Below are 21,562 nucleotides of genomic sequence, written 5' to 3'. Positions count from 1 at the left end.
AGGTAAAGAGATGGATAAGGCTACTGGATGGTGCAGTGGATATAGCACCAGTTCTGGAGTCAGGAGGATCTGAGTTCAAATCCAGCTTCAAATACTTACTAGCTGTGTGACCCCTGGGCAAGTCACTTAATCCTGTTTACCTGTTTTTTCATCTGTAAAATGAACTGGAAAAGGAAATGGCAAAACACTCCAGTATCTTTGCCAAGAAAACCCCAAATGGGGTCATGGAGAGTTGGACACAATTAAAAGATGATTGAATAACAGCAAAAATATGGTACAGAACTTAACAAAGGAGATTAAATAGAAAACATGAGAAAAGATGAAATTGTTATAACACCTCACTCTCTGTGGTTTTATAAGACACTTTCCTAATAATTAATCAATCATCAAGTCCAGTGGAGAAATTGTGGCTCAAGACACTGTGCCTTGCTTAAGGTCAGAGAGGTAATCAGTAGTAGAATTTAGAATGCAGGTCTTCTGATTTCTAGGAGCTTTCCATTTTCACACCCTAAGCCAAGAATGGGAAGTCCAAGCAAGAGTAAGCTCTAATTTTGCTTATCAAATGGTATGTTTAAAATACATTCAGACTAGCAACTGATATTCTCATAATCTGGTCCAAATATTTCCTTCTATTTTCTGTTTCTCTTCTTACTAAAAAGTACTCTGAGGTTAAAAATAAAAAAGGAAGAGAGTATAAAGTTCAACTTCACCAAAAAGGCACTGTAGACAAGAGGTTAAAGGTTTGTGCAAAAAGTACAAAACTGGAAGGCAAAGTATTTGTTACATTTGTAAGCTCGGAGAAATGAGACAAGCCAGAGGAAGATGGTAATTGTTTTGGGTTTTTTTTTTTATTTTTTGGTGATTGTTTTTAGCATGGGCATGTGTGGGTTGAATTCCTGATTGTGGATGTGAAATTGATGCTGGAGTTGAGGGCGGGGCGGGGGAATGCAGGGAGAAGGGGAGGACAGCAAAAGGGCAGGAGGGAGAGGGCAGAAAATAGTCCCAATGATTCATGATGGTACCATTGGGTATAGCTATGGAGAACTTATGAGACCTCTACAGAAAAATGGGTTCAAACAGAAACTCAAAGTCAGAATTATATTTGAGTCACAGTTCCATCACTTACTAGTCAGTTGACTTTGAGTAAGTCAAAACTTCTTTGAAACTGAGTTTCATTACAGTCTGATAATAGCTGGTCAGAGGAGCCTTCAATCTGTTTTGGGGAAAGGAGGTGTTCTGTTCCATTGCAGTCTTCAGGTTACTAAAGGTTTTGTATGGGAATGTTATTATACTGAGAGAAAAAAAAAAAAGGAAGAATTCAGAGAAACTTAAGAAGACTTGTGTGAACTGATACAGAACAAAGTAAGAACTAAGAGAATAATTTACATAGGGATCTAAAGGGAAACAAATATTAAAAGACATCAGAGGGGCAGCTAGGTGGCACAGTGGATAGAGCACCAGCCCTGGAGTCAGGAGGACCTGAGTTCAAATCCGGCCTCAGACACTTAACACTTACTAGCTGTGTGACCCTGAGCAAGTCACTTAACCCCAATTGCCTCACTAAAAAAAAAAGACATCAGAATTCTCCTCAGTGTTAATGATCAACCTTGACTTCAGAGGACTGAAGGCAAAACATGCTTCCCTTTTTCAGTAGAGAGATGGTAGACTCTAAGTAGGGAACCTAGGTGGTACAGTGGATAGAGAGCCAGGCCTAGAGTTAGGAGGACCTGAGTTCAAGTTAGGCTTTAGAGACTTATTAGTTGTATGACGCTGGGCAAGTCACTTAACCCGGTTTGCCTCAGTTCATCATCTGTAAAATGAACTGGAGAAGGAAGGGGCAATCCACTATAGTATCTCTACCACCAAGAAAACCTCAAAAGGGGTCATGAAGAGTCAGATGTGACTAAAAAAAATTACTCAACAACAACAACAAAGACTTTAAGTACAAAATGATGTCTACATTGTCAGACATGGCCAATGTGGTGTTTTGTTTTCCTTAATTGTAGTTCGTTGCAAGGGAAGATTCAGTTGAGTAGAAGGGATGTATGAGAAAGTTAAAATAATAATAGCTAGAATTTAGATGACTCTTTAAGGTTGGCAAAGCTCTTTACAAATATTATCTCATGATAACCCTGGGAGGTAATACGTACTATTACCATCCCCACTTGTTTTTGTTTTTTTTACAGATTAAGAAACTGAGGGATGGGGCAGGTAGGTGGCGCAGTGGATAGAGCACCGGCCCTGGAGTCAGGAGGATCTGAGTTCAAATACGGCCTCAGACATTTAACACTTACTAGCTGTGTGACCCTGAGCAAGTCACTTAACCCCAATTGCCTCACCAAAAAAAAATTAAATAAATAAAATAAAAGGAAACTGAGGGAGACAGAGGTCAAATGATTTGCTCAGAGTCATATAGATAGGAAGTGTCTGAGGCTCAGAATTCAGGGTTTTCTGACTGCAGGCCAAGTGCTCTATCCATTGTACCACCTAGCTGCCTCACAGGTTAATAAATATAAATATGGAAAGAAAGAGGAAGGAAGGAAGGAAGGAAGGAAGGAAGGAAGGAAGGAAGGAAGGAAGGAAGGAAGGAAGGAAGGAAGGAAGGAAGGAAGGAAGGAAGGAAGGGAGGGAGGGAGGGAGGGAGGGAGGGAGGGAGGGAGGGAGGGAGGGAGGGAGGAAGAGAAAGAAAAAAGAGAAAGTAGGAAAGAGGAAAGAAAAAAGAAAGAAAGCAAGAAGGAAGGAAGGAAAGAAGGAAGGAAGGAAAAAAGAAAGAGAAAAAAGGAAAGAAAGAAGGAAAGAGAAAGAGGGAGAGAAAGAAGGAAGGGAGGAAAGAAAAAAAGAAAGAGAAAGAAGGAAAGAAAGACAGAGAAATTTAGAGAGAGAAAGAAAGAGAAAGAAAGAAAGAAATAAAGAAAGGAAGGAAGGAAGGGAGGGAGGGAGGGAGGGAGGGAGGAAGGAAGGAAGGAAGGAAGGAAGGAAGGAAGGAAGGAAGGAAGGAAGGAAGGAAGGAAGGAAGGGAGGGAGGAAGGGAGGGAGGGAGGGAGGGAGGGAGGAAGGAAGGAAGGAAGGAAGGAAGGAAGGAAGGAAGGAAGGGAGGAAGGGAGGAAGGAAGGAAGGAAGAAGAAGAAGAAGAAATGAAATAAAAGGTAAAGATTGGTCCCTGAATTATTGAGAGCTATCTGGACTTTAACTTTGGGGTGATGGGAATGCCCCCAGTCTTAACACACTAAGCTTAGTGTAGGAGTGTTAGACCATAAATAACAGTGCTGACTGCTCCCTTAACACCATTTCAAAGTCACCTCCCTAACCAAGCCGACCTCATTCATACGTCATACCAAATACTCAGCTTCATATTGCTGACATTTAAGCACTCTGTTTTCATTGGGCTAAACTAAACTGACATTTTGTGGCTGAACTCTCTTCCATGTAACAGATCTGGTTTCTCAGCACTATTTTTAGCCTACTTTTCTAGCTGAGCCAGAGACAAGAGCAAATTTAGAGCGGGTCTATTATTCCATAATTAAAGAATCAGCTGTTTCAGAACTATTCAGATTAGAGGCTGGGTTCTGCTTTGCAGGACTATTGCTAGAGTTCATAGATCATAGAACCAGAGATGCTAGGGGCCTTATGTCTTCTAGTCCAACTCTTTCATTTTGCAGATGAAGAAACCGAGGCCAAGAGGGGGGACAAGTAGCGGAGAAAGATGAACCCAGGTCTTCTGTCTCTAATCCAAAATTTTTCCCCATTGTACTCCACTGCCCTGCAATGATACGTTCTGTATTCTTACTTGATTGGCTCATGAGTTAGCTAATTAATCACAAACATAATATTGTCTCAACTAATAAACACATAAAATTCTGTTGATATATAACAGTGACATGCTGATTAGTGTAGGTAATGAATCCTGAAGAGGTGACCTGTATTCAAATTCAAGTTATTTGAAGTTAGAATTATGTAAATATGGTTATTGGTTCCATACAGATATGCAGTGAGAATTCTAACCCACTCCAGAGGGTTCATTACTCACATTTATCCAGACCCAGATATATAGTGGGGGGTTGCTCCCTTAAAAATCCTATTTTTATGTCAAATTATACACTATCAAATCATGCTCTTCTTCTCTGTTAAAATATCAAACACTTGGGGCAGCTAGGTGGCGCAGTGGATAGAGCACAGGCCCTGGATTCCCCCCACCAGCGGCTATGAAGACATGCCACTTCTGTTTCTTTTGTGTTTACTCTTTCTAGATCTGAATCAAATAAGTGTTCCAAGTGTACCCAGAAAACCTGGTACGTTTGGGATATCCAGAGATGCCATCAGAAATCCCACCAAGTGGGGCAGCTAGATGGTATAGTGGATAGAGCACCAAGCCCTGGAGTCAGGAGGACCTGAGTTCAAATCCGGCCTCACACACTTAACACTTACTAGATGTGTGACCCTGGGCAAGTCACTTAACCCCAATTGCCTCACCAAAAAAAAAAAAAAGAAATCCCACCAAGTGACCAGACAGCAGCCCTGAGATGGGCTTGCCTAGGTAGTCTGGGCATTTCAAGACCTGAACAGATTGCAGGGTGGCAGCTGAATTAGACCAGTGAGGAATCAGCTCCACTGCCAAATGACCAGCTTGACCCAGTCTAACAGCTGATTGACCCATCCAGCTGCCACTTTGTGCCTTTTGAGAAGCCAGCCCACTGAGCAACAGAGCATCTTGTCCCTCCAATGACCACTTCCCAATGGCAAACTTCCAAAGAACCCTTCAGAGAAAGAAGAGACATCAAGGCTCTGTAGTTATAGACTTGTGAACTGCCTTGACCACATGTGTTCTCTACATGAGTGTGTCTCACTCCCACTGTACTTCATATTCATGCCCACTCCTCTACCTCCATCCCCATGGACACTGTGTGTATTTGTAGAAGGTTAGACCTCAGAGTATTGGAGAAAATGCTTTGTAACTACTGCTCTTAATATGTCATTTAAGTAAATGCCTTTGCTAAAGAGCTGAGGTTATTGGCTGACTATTAAGGGGAAGCAGACCTTGTTGGAGCTCATGAGTTATGGTGTTCGGAGGGTAGCCACTTTTACCTCTAGAGATTAATAGCAGTTGTCTCCCTGGTGACTCAAATCAGCATTGCCAGTTCAAGTTGGAGGAATGAGCACAGAGAGACTAACATATATATATTTTTAAAAATTATAATCTATCATTGCAGAAATTTTTATAGTATTTCCCACTCATCAAGCCCACTTAAACAATGATAAAAATCAGGAAATCATTTGGGGCAAAGGATATGACCACATAATTTATAAAAACGGAGAAAATAGTAAACGTTTGAAGCAATGTTCAACCTCACTAATAAAGAAATACACATGATAACAACTAAGAACGATAAGTTCTTGCCTGCTAAAATGACAAAAAATTATAAATTCAAGTATTGGTAAGGCTGTGGGGAAATAAGTATAATCATAGTTTTCTGGTAGCATTATCAGTTGGGACAGTTTTTAGGAAAGTTATCAAACAACAGAAGTCACAAAACTGGTAAATAACCTTTGACCTGGTAAAAACCACCATTTAGAATTTGTCCTAAGAAATAATCAAATAGAGAAAAAGAAACTCTTTGTACAAAGATATTTATAGCTATGTTGTTAAAACACAGCTATATCGACTGGAAACAACCTAAATGCCCGGGGGTGGAGTAATGGCCAAACAGAACTGCAAATATTAATGCCAAGGAATAAAAATAAAGAAGTAAAAACTCGATTTAAAAAATGACAAGACAAAGGATATACAAGCATATTAAAATATAGGAGACAGCTAGGCGGCATAGTGGATAAAGCACCGGCCCTGGATTCAGGAAGACCTGAGTTCAAATTTGACCTCAGACACTTGACACTTACTAGCTGTGTGACCCTAGGCAAGTCACTTAACCCTCATTGCTCTGCAAAAAAAAAATTTTTAATTTTTTTAAAAGTATATACATATATATATACATATACACATATGTATGTAAGGCAAAGTGCAAAAAACAGAAGTAGGACTATAGCATATATACTGAGTATAACAATGTAAATGTGTGTATGTGTTTCTGTGTCTATATGGATATGATAGACATATATGTCTATTTCATAGGTCATTATGGCCAAGTAATCCAGTGATTTCCCAACCCCATTACTTAACACATAGTAGTGGTGGTGTTCAGTAATTTTTTTAGTCATCTCCACCTCTTCCTGACTCCATTTGGGGTTTTCTTGGAACAGATACTGGAGTGGTTTGCCCTTTCCTTCTCTGGCTCATTTTGTAGATGAAGAAACCAAGGCAAACAGTAAGTGACTTGCCCAGGGTCACACAGGGATAAGTGTCTGAAGCCAAATTTGAACTCAGGTCTTCCTGACTCCAGGCCTGCTGCTTTATCCACTGGGCCACCTGGGCTACCCAGCCTACCCCTTCACACTATCAACCGGGCAGAACTAGCCTCTAACCTATGAATGGCCAGAGCCAAATAGAGCTGGCTAGAGACAGAAGAGTCAGGAATTAAATAGAAGTTTTATTTTCAGAGTGAAGGAAATACTTGCAAGCAAGGAGAAGCTTTAGACACATGTCCCAGAGCCTAGCCCCTGGTGTGGGGACCGAGGCAGTGTGGGGAAATCTCAATACTTACACTAGTGGCTGCACAGTGAACTGTAACCCTAACAGTGAGGGGGTAACAGCAACAATGTGACAAGTTTGATTTATAGGAGGACTTCATGACTGGAACATAGATAGAGTAGGTACTTGTCCGAGCTCCGAGAACACCTGGTGCCGGTCAAAGCCATGCAATAATTTTACGATTTTACCAAAGGGTGAGATCATCCAGGGGGTGGAAGCAAAGGATTGTTGTCTTGCCAAGTGCAGGGCACAGCTCGCTTGCTGGGCCTTGGCTGTGGAAAACAGGGGTTCTCCTAATATCTTGTCAGAGCACAGTAGGTGTTTGCTAAATGTTTGTTGATTGATCGGTTGATCATCTGGTAGCCAAGTTTCTGTGTGATGCGATCAAACGGTGAAAAGAACCCTTGATTTGGAGTCAGAGGACCTGAGTCAGATCCCAGCTTTACCACTTGCTACCTTGTGTGGAACTGGGTAAAGTGAGGGGGTTGGACAGCAGGACCTCTGAAATCCCTCCCAATTCCAAATCCATAATCCAGCATGGTGAGGTAGAAGGATAACACAGGCCATGTCCTACTAGTATCCACAAAAATACTAAAAAAGAAAAAAAAATCTGGGAAATGGCTCCAGAATGTTGGGTGTCTGCTCTCCAGAGAATTTATGGAAGGAGCAGATGAGAATGGAACAGGATAAGAAGCATGTGAATTGGTTTAGGAAAGCAATTTGGAATTCTACACTAAATTGTACATATCCCTCAACCCAGTGATGCAGTTCTTAGGTATATGTCTCAAATAACTCAAGGATAAAGCTGGATTTGAACTCAGGTCCTCCTGAATTCAGGGCCAGTACTTTATCCACTGCGCCACCTAGCTACCCCTCCCAATAACATTTTAATCTATTTTAGTCTTCTCTCACGAGTGTTGTGGGCTGCCTATGGTGGCTGGTTTTTGACACCTCTGCCCCCACGAAACTTTCTAAAACCCTGAGTTGAGAAGGTACCATCCTGCACTGGAAGATGGAGTTTCCGTATGTGGAAGTTCCCTACACCACTGAAACCACAGGTCTAGTCTCTCTCCCTATCCCTATGGGGGAGCTCCTCCTTGGAGTCTTAAATCATCATCCAGGCTGTTCCTCAATCCTCCAGTTCCTTTGTCTGGGCCTATCTCATAATCATTGGCTTCTAATCCCAAGCATTATCATTTGAATGTTTAATTGAATAAGAGATATATAAAGAATTTTCTATGTAAAAGGAGTGTACATAGTAAGCTGAATTGGGACGCAACATGACAAAATGGAGCTGGTCTCAGAATCAGGATGACCTAGGTTCAAGTCCTGCCTTTTGATACATACTGGATGCAAGAATCTAGGGAAGTCATTGAACCTCTCAAAGTAACCCTCAAAGACTAGACATACTTAGGCATACTTTTATTCAGAGCAGCTAGGGAGCAAAGTTGAGAGAGTGCTGGGCTTTGGATCAGGAAGGCTCCTCTTTGTGAGTTCAAGTCCAGCCTCAGACACTTACTAGTGTGTGACCCTGGGAAAGTCACTTAACCCTGTTTGCCTCCGTTTCCTCATCTGTAAAATGAGCTGAAAGAAGAAATGGCAAAAACACTTCAGTATCTCTGCCAAGAAAGCCTCAAATGCAATCAGGAAGAGTCAGGCACAACTGAAACAACTGAAGAACAACAACAAAGAACCTACTATGTGCCAGGCACTGGGGACACAAGGGAAGTAGAAGAGGAAGGGAACATTTTTTTTTAATGGGGCAATGGGGGTTAAGTGACTTGCCCAGGGTCACACAGCTAGTAAGTGTTAAGTGTCTCAGGCCAGATTTGAACTCAGGTACTCCTGAGTCCAGGGCCGGTGCTTTACCACTGCACCACTTAGCTGCCCCCAAGGGAATATTTATTAATGTGTCCACTATGTGTGAGGCACTTTACTAAGTGTTGTTTACAATTATCATTTCATTTGATCCTCACAACAACCCTGTGAGGTAGATGTGATTATGATCCCCATCGTGCAGTTGAAGAAACTGAGGCAAACAGAGGTTAAATGACTTGCCCAGGGTCACACAGCTAATCAGTATCTGCTGCCACATTTGAACTTGGATCTTCCTGATTTCACTGTGCCACTTGCTGCCCTCACAAGTACAATAAATGAAACAATCCCTATTCATAATATGGCTGTGAGAAAATAATGGGTTTTGGGATGCCCAGAGCTGCACCCCCGCTTGAGGGGATAATATTAAGAATACTAAGGAAATTGTTATGTGAACACTAAGTGGAAATGTTATTAATAGAAGATTAGGGATGGAGTTCAAATCTCATCTCAGACCCTTACCAGCTGTATGACCCTGGACAAGTCACTTAACCCCAATTGCCTTAAACATCTGGGGCAAAAATACAACAGGAAGACAGGTGTTGTTTAAGATTTAGAGTAAAAAAAAAAATAAGATTTAGAGTGAGCCAAGGTAAGCTCAGAACATGTTGCTGATGCAGGGAAATGTCCACAGAATATGTGGAAAGCTAGGGAGGTGATCGCCAGATCATGGGATCATGGCTTTAGAGTTGGCCACATCCTCTCATTTTACAACTGGGGAAACTGAGGCCCAGAGAAAGGAAGGAACTTGACCAAGTTTCCACATCTGCTGTATATGGTGAGATTCAAATAAAGGTCTTCCTGATCCCCAAGTCCAAGCCTATGGATTATACCAAGTCAAAGGGTGTTTGAATAATCTTGGGAGGTGGGGAAGGGGGGAAGAATGACACAAGCAGACCCCAGCATAAGGAAGATTAACCTGGTAATGATATGAAGGTAAGATTAAAAAAAGAATAGAGATCAGAGTTCTCCATTGTAAGTAGGATGTTTATATATACATTTTTTAAAAACCCCATTTAATCTTCACAGACGCATAGTGAAACTGATAAAGATGTAATTTAAGAGCTGCTGAGGTCAGAGAGGTAGAGGCAAGTGTCAAAAATCTCACTTCGTTTCATCTATTTGAATGAATACCCAGAAACCAAAAGTCAATTTAGATTTTTAGAAAGGTTATGAATGGTGTCATATTTTTATGCCGGGTCTGCATGTCATGCTTCATCTAGTTATCTGCCTAGCAGTGGAATGACGAATTAAATAGTCTTGCCTAGTCAGCTTTATTTTAGAGAGATACATATCAAAGTTTACACTCTACATATGATAGGAGGAAGACCTGGGATGGAATCCTGGCTGAGCTGTTTCCCCTTTGTGATCTTGGCATCCTGTTTTAGTCTGCTTCTCCCCTTATAAACTGAGGTTGTCAAAATAAAAGATGCAGAAGGTTCCTTTTCAGCTACAGTCCATGATCCCATAAAGCTTCTTGAAGGCAGGTGGTTACAGAATCAGAGAATTCTGAGTCGAAAGAGAATTTAGAGATTATCTCTCACTTATGACTTTAAATCTTCCTTAGGACCCACCGTTTAAAGGCTAGTATGGCTCTTTCACTTGACTCTCACAAAGATTCTATGATGTAGCAAAGGTCCTACTAGAGGCTTTATCATCTCCAGTTTTCCAGATGAGTAAAGGGGCTCAGAAGGGTCCTAAGGGACTTGCCCAAAGCCACACCTCTACCAAGAGGCAGGATTTGAACACTCACTCAGAATGTAAATTAAAACACTTCAGGGTGTGGCTAGGTGTCAGTGGATAAAGCACTGGCCCTGAATTGAAGAGTACCTGAGTTCAAATCCGGCCTCAGGCACTTGACACTTACTAGCTGTGTGACCCTGGGCAAGTCACTTAACCCCCATTGCCCTGCAAAAAAAAAAAAAAAGAAAAAAAAAACCACTTCAGGGGCGGCTAGGTGGTGCAGTGGATAGAGCACCAGCCCTGAAGTCAGAAGTACCTGAGTTCAAATCCGGCCTCAGACACTTGACATTTACTAGCTGTGTGACCCTGGGCAAGTCACTTAACCCCAATTGCCTCACTAAAAAAAATAAATAAATAAAAATCTAACTGTGATGTCTAAAAAATCTAAATGTGTGGTCACCTTAAATTAGAAGCTTTAGCACCAGTCTTTGGGCATTAAGCATTTATTAAAGCATACCAGGTATTCATGTGGAGTTCAGAAAGTTAAGAAAAGGCCTATCTAGCCTAGAGTTTCAGCCTGGTCAGGTTCTTCCTCAAGTCCTCCACCACAAGCCTGCTTCAACCACGAACTCCCTCTCGAACTGAGTGTGGAAGCTTTTTATAGGTCTGGTGCAGAGGCGGTCCTTATACACTGCTTCAAGCTGATTGGTAGCCATCATCCAAATCCATTGGTTCGCTGGACTTGAAGGTGGTCTCCAGTTGAGTTCAAAGTCTATAGCTTCTGAGAACAATACCTTCTTAAGGGCCAGCCAGGTGTGGTTACAATCTAATTAACTTGAACTGGGCTAATCAGCAGTCAATCACTCTTACTTAGTTTAGATTAATCTCCAGGTGAGCCTTTGAGTATCTGACAAATCCCATTATTTTCTCACAGTAGATAGGTATATAAAGTAGATGTATGTAACCTTTTACTGTTGCCACATTTTTTCACAACCCCCACATTCAGTTACAACCCAATATGGGGTTCCCCAGTTTAAAAAGCTAGGCTTTAGTTGACCTTTATCCTTAAAACTTCATAGTGCAGGGCAGCTAGATGGCGCAGTGGTTAAAGCACCGGCCCTGGATTCAGGAGTACCTGAGTTCAAATCTGGCCCCAGGCACTTGGCGTTTACTAGCTGTGTGACCCTGGGCAAGTCACTTAAACCTCATTGCCCCGCAAAAAACAACTTCATAGTGCATTGACTGATAGAGTCATCACAATAGCCTTTTTTTTCCACAGTATATTGGTCTCCCAATTTTTCCACATTCCTTTCAACCATTTGTCATTTTCCCCTTCTATCATTTGAACCAATTTGATAGATATGAGGTACTATCTCAGTTATTTTAATTCGCATTTCTCTAATCAATCATAATTTAGAACATTTTTTCATATGACTATAGATAGCTTTGATTTCTGCTTCCCCAAATTTCCTGTTCATATGCTTTGTTTATCAACTGAGGAATGCCTCATTCTTATATGTCTTTTTTTTTTTTTTTTTGGTAAGGCAATTGGGGTTAAGTGACTTGCCAAGGGTCACACAGCTAGTAAGTGTTAAGTGTCTGAGGCCGGATTTGAACTCAGGTACTCCTGAATCCAGGGCCAGTGCTCTATCCACTGAGCCACCTAGCTGCCTAGAATGCCTCATTCTTATAAATTTGACTCAGTGTTCTATGTCACCAAATGTTTCTTTAATATTTATAGCAGCACAGTGGTACTCACTAGACTGGATGGAGCTAAGTCAGGGAGTAGAGCTCAAACCCTGCCTTTGACTCTTAGTGGAGGTGTAGTTTTGGGCAAATCCCTTAAGGACCCCTCTGAGCCTGTTTCCTCATCTGTAAACCTGTGCTGCTTCTGAGGATGTTTGCAAAGATGAAAGCCTTTAAATGATGAATCCTAAGGAAGATTTAAAATCATAAATGATACGTATGAGAGATCATCTCTAAAGTCTCTTTCGGTTCAGAATTCTCTGATTTGGTAACCACCTGCCTTCAAGAAATTTTATGGAATCATTGACTGAGAGTTAGAAAGGAACCCTCTGCATCTTTTATTTTGACAACCTCAGTTTAAAGGGGGAGAAACAGACTAAAGAGGATGCCAGGGGGCAGCTAGGTGGCGCAGTGGATAAAGCACTGGCCCTGGATTCAGGAGTACCTGAGTTCAAATCTGGCCCTAGACACTTGACACTTACTAGCTGTGTGACCCTGGGCAAGTCACTCAACCCCCATTGCCCTGCCAAAAAAAAAAAAAAAAAAAAGAGGATGCCAAGACCACAAAGGGGCAACGGCCAACCCAGGACTCTAACCCATATCTTCTGACTCCAAATCTAGTCTTCCTTTTTGTTGTTCAGTTGTTTTCAGTCAAGTCTCACTTTTTGTCCCCCCATTCAGGCTTTTCTTGGCAAAGATATTGGAGGGGTTTGCCATTCCCTTCTCCAGCTTATTTGACAGATGAGGAAACTGAGGCAGACAGGGTGAAGTGACTTGCCCAGGGTCACACACTAGTAAGTAGTCATTTAATTTCTCAAAATCTAAGGCAACTCCCCAAGATTGAGTGAAGAATCATAAAAAGGTTTCAATGAACAATCTGAGTAGATGAAGAGAATTTATTTTATTTTGCTGACAAAACCACAGAATTCGTTGTTGTTGGGTTTGGTTTTGGGTTTTTGTTGTTTTTTTTATATATATACATATGGTAGGAGGAAGGGCAGTATCACAGTAGATAGAGTGCTGGGCCTGGAGTCAGGAAGACTCTATCTACTGTGATACTTAGCTGACCTTCCTTCTACCATATGTATATACAAAAAAAACCAAAACCCAACAACAATGAATTCTGTGGTTTTGTCAGCAAAATAAAATAAATTCTCTTCATCTACTCAGATTGGTCATTGAAACCTCTTTATGATTCTTCACTCAATCCTGGGGAGTTGCCTTAGATTTTGAGAAATTAAATGACAACGCATGGTCACAATGCTAATTAAAATCCCTGGGATTTCAACTCAGGTCTTCCTGACTCTAAGTGCAGCACTCATCTTCCCATGCTGCATCTCACAAAATGTATTTATATATCATTTGTGTGGGGATGGCTAGGTGGCGCAGTAGATAAAGCACCAGCCCTGGATTCAGGAGAACCTGAGTTCAAATCCAGCCTCAGACACTTGACACTTACTAGCTGTGTAAACCTGGGCATGTCACTTAACCCTCAGTGCCCCACAAAAACAAAAACCAAACAAACAAGTGTGTGTGTGGGGGGGGGGGGGGTTGTGAATAGCTATAGAGTCTGTGCAGTCCCAATTAGTCTTTTTGGGGTTGTTTTTTTTTTTTTTGGTGAGGCAATGGGGGTTAAGTGACTTGACCAGGGTCACACAGCTAGTGTCAAGTGTCTAAGGTCAGATTTGAACTCAGGTACTCCTGAATCCAGGGCTGGTGCTCTATCCACTGCGTCACCTAGCTGCCCCCCAATTAGTTTTCAAAGAAAAAAAATTAATTAGTCCTACGTTGATCTTCATTATTTCTTTTTACATATCTCTTATCTTTTTCCATATAAATATTTTATTATTTTCCAGTTACATTCAGAGATAGTTTTCAACATTTGTTTTTATAAGATTTCCAGTTTCAAATTTCTCAAAAAAGAAAAACAACAACAAATACAATAGAAATAGTATGGTACGATCTGCATCCGGGTTCAACAGTTCTTTTTTTTTTTTCCTCTGGATTTGGAGAGCATTTTCCATCATGAGTCCTTTGGAACTATCTTGGATCATTGTATTGCTGAGAAGAATCAAGTCTATGATAGTTGATCAACACACAATGTTGTTGATACTGTGTACAATTTACATATCTCTTATAAGCATATAGATTTAAAGCTGAGAGGGATTAATAGAGATTGTAAAGTACAACTCCCAACATTTTAAAGGCAAGGAAACCGAGGCTGAGACAAAAATGACTTACCCTGGGGTGGCTAGGTGGCGCAGTGGATAAAGCACCAGCCCTGGATTCAGGAGTTCCTGAGTTCAAATCCAGCCTCAGACACTTAACACTTACTAGCTGTGTGACCCTGGGCAAGTCACTTAACCCCATTGCCCCGTAAAAAAAAAAAAATTACCCCAGTTCACAGGTAGTTTATAGGATGGCAGTGGATCTCTAGGCCAAAATGGATCTCAGAAACCATTTTAAATGTGTGGCATTTGAGGCAGAGGAAGGTTAAAAGATCTGTCCAAGGTCAAACAGAAAATTGCCAGAGGAAAGATTTGAACCAGGTAGCATAGTAGAGAAACAAGCCTTGAAGTTAAAAAAAAAAAATACTGTGAATGGACTGGCACAAGAGGGCTAACAATCTTGGGGTCTGGAAAGGTGAAGTCTTCAGATTCCACCATCATCTTCCCTCCCCTACACCATCAGTCCTCTGTTTCTCTCTGAAAGGATCTATAAGTGTTTTGGTTCTGCCCCTCTGTACCTCTCTGAGAGGGTCTATAACTGTTTTGATTCTGCTCCCTGAAGGAGTTTCTAAATTCACCAGTCATCCTCTGTTTAAATTCCCTTTGGAATTATGTGCCCCCGTCTATTGCAGTAATAGCAAAATCTAGGGAGTTGATAGAGATTCAGGGGTTGATAGTGATGCTCAACTGCCTGATCTGGCTGCCTCGTGGTTTCCTGTAATGGAGCTAAAATGCTCTGTCTTTTCCTTTCTTCCCTCTCATTTCCTTCATAAATATATGTTGCTATTTCTTTAATTCTGTCAGTACTCAGGGCATTCCAACCTGGACACTGCTTTTCAAAATATTTCCATATTTCTGGCAAGGATTGATGCACAAAATGATTAGAGATAAAGTGGGCATCTCTAGACTCTAATGGGTCCAATCTAGTATATTGTTTAGCACTCTTACACAATCTATCATAGAATCTATTAGGTCTTTCATCAGGTTCCTGAACTGTATTTATAAATTTTTGCCAGTTATCAATCAGTCTTGCTAGCACAGGATTCCATTGCCTTCAACAATGTTTCCCTTGCTTCCTGCAACTCATCAAAATGCTCAGGGATATTGGGGTCCCAGTTAAGGTCTTCTAAAGGCCATCAAATAGTAACTTTTCCTGATGTTTCTAAGGAATTCACTGCAGCTAATATATCAGCTCTTTCCCCTGGGGATAATATCATTTCCATGAGATCAGTAACATCACCCCAACTGGGCTGATATCCTCTGAAAATTGCTCTAAACTGGCTGATAACTGAAGTGGGATCCTCATCAAATTTAGGAATTTTTTGTTTCCATGAACTCAATTCTTTGGGGCCAAAAGGCACATTTTGTCTGAGCTTTACTACAGTACTCTTTTGGTCATGGGTGAGGATCTCTTGAAAGGGAAGAATTTGGGGCTTTTCTGTCTCCTCTAAAGGTGAATTTTCTTCTTCTATGGTTGAAATAGAGGGAGAGGAGATAGAAGTTGGGCCATTTGGCATTCAAGCCTGAGAAACAGGCTCAGATTGTATCAGTTCTTGGGGCAGCTAGGTGGCGCAATGGATAGAGCACTGGCCCTGGAGTCAGGAGTACCTGAGTTCAAAATCCGGCCTCAGACACTTAACACTTACTAGCTGTGTAACCCTGGGCAAGTCACTTAACCCCAATTGCCTCACTAAAAAAACAAATAAAAAAACAAAGCAGATTGTATCAGTTCTCTGCTTGCTTTGATCCAGACTTTCCAATAAAGTAAATGTTTAGGTGGCAAGTGGCATAGGATTCTTTGCAAATGCCTCAATGTTTGAGGATTAAATGACCCATATTCAGGTCATTCTTCCTCTAATACGCTATGCCACATAAAACATAGTCTGATAAGCTTTCCCTTGGTCATGTTTGATTTCACTGTAAATTTTCCCTCATCCCAATCCATTCGTAGCTTTCCTAATGGAAGTCCTGGGAAATTTCACTGGTGTGCTATTTCTAATCCTCTCCTTGACATTCAAAACTTTCCTTACCACAAAACAAAAAAAAAAAAGGTAAAAATAAAAATATTTCATTAAATTCAAACTGACCAAGTGTTAACATGATCTTTTCCTCTGCTTGTCTGCTTAACCAGGCTAAAGTTTGTTTTTTTTTAATGGTACTTAGGAGGTTAAAGAAACCCATTTGAAAATTTTAAAGGGAAGAAAAGAGGTACTTATTTCTTACCCAACTTGTTTTACAGTAAAGATCAGAAGATTGAGGGAATCAGCTCTCCTAGTTAGCTCACCAAAACTATGACAGGTAAAACTAAATGTGTGCAGTCACTTTACCTGTCCCCGTGTGGGGAAATCTAGCTATCACAACAGTTTAGGTATTGTAAGAATATTGTTAACTTGCTAGGCCTAATTTGGGGGGACTAATCTGTGAATGACTAATGTGGTGATTTTTGACTGGCTGGCTATCTGACTGCTATTAATTTAATATGGGCCGTTTAAAAATTTCTCCATTCTTGCTCCCTCCCAAATTGATAAGCAAATGATTAAGAAGCCTCTTAATTAAATAACCAAAGCAGAATTTGTTTATAAAAATCAATGTAGGGGCAGCTAGATGGTGCAGTGGATAAAGCACTGGCCCTGGATTCAGGAGGACCTGAGTTCAAATCTGACCTCAGCCACTTAACACTTACTAGCTGTGTGACCCTGGGCAAGTCACTTAACCCCATTGCCCTGCCAAAAAAAAAAATCAATGTAAGAGATAAGCATTAAGAAATGCAAATTATACAACCTGTCTGCTTTTAATACAGTAAGGGCCTGTTGCCACCTTTTGCCTTAGGGTATGCTCCAGCTTTCTCCAACTTTCACTCTTCACTCTTTAACTTCTCTCTCACTACCTTAGGGATGAACCCCTGAAAAGCCCCTTACTCCGTACCACTCCTTCCTCTGTCTATCTCCTCTCTTACTGTCTTCTTAATCTTCTGGCCTCTCCCTGTGTCCTCCTAGTCTTCTGGCACCCTCCTTCACTGTCTCGCTAGCTCTGTATATATGTTCCTTCTCTCCCCTCAAACCTCGGGCTCTCTGTGCCCCCCACACACGCTAATCCACCAGCCGTACTAGGGCTGTGCCCAACTGGGCCTGAGGGGCCTGTGCCCCCTGCTGCATGCCTGGGACCTCCATACAGGCTATGCTAGGGACTGGCAGGACAAGCCTGGGATCCCCAGGGCAGCTCCCCTCAGGGTGTAGGGAGCCATCTGACCAGGTGTCCCGAAAAGCCCACAGGGCTTTTTTTTGGCTCAGCTGAAGTGGAGGGGGAGGGGCACTAGCCCCTGACACAGAAAGAAACCCTAAGAGCCTAAGGCTTTTTAATCTCAGCCCAAAGGCAGGGTCCCCAAATCTAAATAAATTCCCATAGCATTAAACATTTATTAAAATATATTAGAGAACAAGTGTCTCTGAAAGAATAGGAAAACCTATCTACCCTCAAGAAGAAATCAGAGTTCAACCCTTACTCATTCTTCTACTACCACCACTGTGAGGTCCCAACCACCAACTGAGAAAACGAACTACCTTCCATACAGGGGACAGGTCAGGTGACTACACACATTTAGTTTTACCCGTCACAATATTAAATGCTTACCATGTCCCAAGCATGGGAGATACAAATACCAACAAAAAGAAAGTCAGTTTTTCCCTCAAAGGAACCTACATTCTCTCCTCCCACTACCCCCACCCCGACACCAGAGGCAATGAGGGTTAAGTGACTTGCCCAGGGTCACACAGCTAGTAAGTGTCAAGTGTCTAAGGCCAGATTTGAACTCAGGTCCTCCTGAATCCAGGGCTGGTGCTTTATCCACTGTACTACCTACCTGCCCCAGGGAGCCTACATTCTAATGGAGGAAGACAATACACAAAGGGGAATTGAAAAGGAGAAGAGGGAGAGCACCCAAACGGGAATGGTGGCAAAGTTCTGGAGTGTCAGAAGAGGAATCAAGGATGGCTAACCTGGGCTCTTCCTCAAAATGGGGGCTCCTAGAGGAACTCACCAACAAGAGAAGGAGGCTACAGGGATGGAGGGATGTTCCTCGGGTGAGAAGGACAAGAAGACTTTGGATTCCAATTTTGACACATATTGGTTGTGTCAACCTGGGCATGTCACTTAAATCTCTGAGAGTTCTACACAGCTTTCTAAGACTATAAAATGCAGAGAAGGTGCCAACCTGGCTTGGTCAAAAGAGTTCCCTTGCCTGAAAATTCCAATCCCAGGGATACCTAGCCCTCTCCCAGCTAGGGAGACTCCTGAGCCAGGGTGCCATGGCTGCTTCTTTTCTTTTTTTTTTTTTTTCAGTGAGGCAATTGGGGTTAAGTGACTTGCCCAGGGTCACACAGCTAGTAAGTGTTAAGTGTCTGAGGCCAGATTTGAACTCAAGTACTCCTGACTCCAGGGCCGGTGCTCTATCCACTGCGCCATCTAGCTGCCCCGCCATGGCTGCTTCTTACCCTTCACACCACAAGGACTCCAGGTACTTAGATTAACTAAACCAGATGCTTTAAAATAAGGCTTCTTGAGGGACAGCCACTATTGTTGCTTTTTCTTTAAATTCAGCTAAGTAAGGGCTTAATAAATGGTTGCTACTTGATCAGTAAAGCAGAGAACTGGGAATGGGTAAACTCCACAGAAACTTGCAAAGAGTCGAAAGAAATGTCAAGTCATGAAAAGTTTTGTGTTCTTTCCCCCCAGCTCTCCAGAAAACCACAGGCATCACCACTGTCCAAGTAGCCTTCAGAGCTATTTTGATATATATGCAAAAAACAGAGCCCCAAAGTGCATGATAAAGGTATTTCTGCCCCAGAAGTGTCTCTTTCTAGAACAGTTCTGCTTGGGGCCAGGTATGGAAATGAATAAATTCCGGTGGAAGCCTTGAGTCCTCACCCAATTTTAGTTGTTGTTTGTTCTTCTTTCGAAGAGGACCCTGGCAGATGTCATGACTTGCAGTGAATTGGATTTAAGTGAGGGAGGACTATGCAGGGTCACCAACTTCACTCACTCTCTCCTCCAGTGTCTTCTGGGTTCAGTGGCAAGATATACATCAGGACAACTGGAGATGGCCCTGATGTTTAAGGTAATTGGGGTTAAGTGACTTTCCCAGGGTCTCACAGCTAGTAGGTGTCTGAGATGAGATTTGAACTCAGGTCCTCTTGACTCCAGGGCTAGTGCTCTATCCACTATGTCACCTAGCTGCCTCATCCCACCCAGGAACAATAAGAGATTTGAAAAATCTGTGCCAGGACTCAGAAAGACTCATCTTGAGTTCAAATCCAGCAAGTCACTTTACCCTCTTTGCCTCAGTTTTCTCATCTATAAAATGAGCTGGAAAAGGAAATTACCAACCACTCCAGTATCTTTGCCAAAAAAACCACAAAAAACAAAATGGGGTCAAAAAGAATCTAAAACAATTGAAAAACATCTGAGCTTTAATACACAAGTTAATTTTGTGTTTTTTCCCCAGAAAAAATGTACATTTTTTCAATTGGCTAGTTTTAGAGGTGGGGTGAAAAGAGCTTTGATACTAGACTGAGAAGACTTGGGTTCTAATCTTAAACTTATCCTTTATTACCTTTGGCAAAAACTACTTCCCTTTCCTCATTTGTAAAATGAAGGTGTCCATGTAGTTGACTCAAAAGTCCAGTCCAGCTCTTTATCAATGCTCCTATTGGAAGATTTAAGGAGAGAGAAAGTGCAGCTCCTAGGAACTAAACTGTCATTTTATTTTGAAGTGTCAGAGTTTAAAGGATTTTATTTCATTAAATCCTAAGAGACAAATCTTCACCTCAGAAACCCAGAATGAACAGGTGAAAAGAAAGCAACTTACACATTAAGAAAACCACTTTGTGGAACCACCCACACACCCACCAAACTGGCAAAAATGATTAAAAACAATGAAATTCAATCTTGGGGTGGAATTTGAAAATCTGTAGACTATTGTAGGAAAGCGAGTTTTTGGTAGGCAGTGCAAATTACAAGGATAATACCCTTTGACCTAATAATTCTAGTGTTGGGAACATACCATGAAAGGGTCACCAAGAACAGAAAAAGTGAGATCTGTTCAAAGATTTGCTTAGTAGCCTTATGTAAAATCACACAAAAAATGGAAGCAATCTAAATATTCTACAGTAAGCTAATGGTTAAATAAATTGTGGTATAGTACTTTACTATACTTCTATAATTCAATTAAGACAAAGTATAAAGAATACAAAGAAATCTGTTAGTGTTCTCCCTCACCAAAACCACCACGTATTTATTTTTTATATATTAATATTTTATTTTCCAATGACATGTAAAGAAAGTTTTCAACATTCATTTTTGTAGATTTTCAAGTTCCAAAATTTGCTCCTTCCCACTTTTGCCTTCCCCTTCTCTAAGATACCAAGCAATTTGAAATAGGTTGTACAGTACAATCATGTTAAACATATTTCCACATTAGTCATTTTGTGAAAGAAGAATCAGAACAAAAGGGAAAACCCACAAGAAAGAAAAAACAAAAACAAGTGGAAATAGTATGCTTCAATTTGCATTCAAACTCCAAAGTTCTTTTTCCTGGATGTGGAGAGCATTTTCCATCATGAGTTCTTTGGAATTGTCTTGGATCATTGTATTGCTGAAAAGAGCTAAGTCTATCACAGATGATCATCACACAATGTTGCTGTTATTTTTGTACAATGTTCTCCTGGTTCTGCTCACTTCACTCAGTATCAGTTCGTGTAATTCTTTTCAGAAAAACATCATTTCTTATAAAAAATAGTATTCCATTCCATTCATATACTGTAACTTGTTCAGCCATTCCCCAATTGATGGGCATCCCCCACCATGTATTTATTTTGCATATGTCCTGTATGTGCTTATATATGTATCTCATTTCAGACACTTACTAGCTGTGTGACCCTGGGCAAGTCACTTAACCCCAATTGCCTTAAACATCTGGGGCCATCTCCAGTCATCCTGATATATATACATATATCTTGCCACTGGACCCAGATGGCTCTGGAAGAGAGAGTGAGTGAGGCTGGTGACCTTGCACAGCCCTCCCTCACTTAAATCCAATTCACTACATGTCATGACATCACCCTGATGCCATGGTTCTCTTCAGAAAGAAGGACTACCACCACCACCAACAGCAACAACATGTATACATTGACTCCTCTATTAGAATATAAACTCCTTGAGGGCAGAGACTGTCTTATTTTTGTCTTTAAATCCCAGGCACTGTGGGAATGGAAATGCAATAAATGAAACAATCCCCGTCCTCAAAGAGTTGATTGACTAATAATAACTAACATTTATATAATTTTCAATAATAATAATGAATACTTATATAGTGCTTTAAGGTTTATAAAAATAG

Source organism: Dromiciops gliroides, chromosome 3 (assembly GCF_019393635.1).
Source record: "Dromiciops gliroides isolate mDroGli1 chromosome 3, mDroGli1.pri, whole genome shotgun sequence".
In the NCBI taxonomy this organism is placed as follows: Eukaryota; Metazoa; Chordata; class Mammalia; order Microbiotheria; family Microbiotheriidae; genus Dromiciops; species Dromiciops gliroides.
Note: the sequence above shows the minus strand (reverse complement) of the source record.